Below are 791 nucleotides of genomic sequence, written 5' to 3'. Positions count from 1 at the left end.
AATATGTGCATGCTACTATTTGTAGTTTTACGGGTGCTTCGAGATCCATTATTCCAACAAGAAAGAATTAGTTCAAGTCCTCTCAAAAGTTAATAAAATTGTTATGACGTACATATACATAGACACATACATACATACAACAAACATCAACATACATACATAATCACATACATACATATATATGTCTGTGTGTGTGTGTGTGTGTGTGTGGCGGTGCTCCAGTATGACCACAGTCAGTTGACTGAAACAAGTAAAAGAATTCCATTTCGGCGTATGAGCATCAAGTTGTTTTGTCAACTGAGGAATCAATACATTCCATTACCTGCAATCACTGTACCCAAAGATAATTCTTAAGTTTTTAAATAATAATAATAATAATAATAATAATAATAATAATAATGAAATAATAATCCTTTTTACTATAGGCATAAGGCCTGAAATTTTGGGGGATAGGGAAAGTCAATCACATCGACTCCAGTAATTGACTGGTACTTAATTTATCGACCCCGAAAGGATGAAAGGCAAAGTCAACTTCGGCGAAATTTGAACTAAGAACTTAGACGAAATGCCGCTATGCATTTCGCCTGGCGTGCTAACGTTCCTGCCAGCTCGCTGCCTTAAAATAAGTAGAAGTAGAAGAGGAAGAATGTTTTCAAGTTTTGGCACAGGGCCAGTAATTTGTAGCAGGGTGAGTAAGTCGATTACATCGACTCCAGGCTCGACTCGTACTTGTTTGATGACCTTGAAAGGGTGAAAGGCAAAGTTGACCTCGGCGGAATTTCAACTATATA

This window comes from Octopus bimaculoides, chromosome 7, assembly GCF_001194135.2.
Source record: "Octopus bimaculoides isolate UCB-OBI-ISO-001 chromosome 7, ASM119413v2, whole genome shotgun sequence".
Lineage (NCBI taxonomy): Eukaryota > Metazoa > Mollusca > Cephalopoda > Octopoda > Octopodidae > Octopus > Octopus bimaculoides.
Note: the sequence above shows the minus strand (reverse complement) of the source record.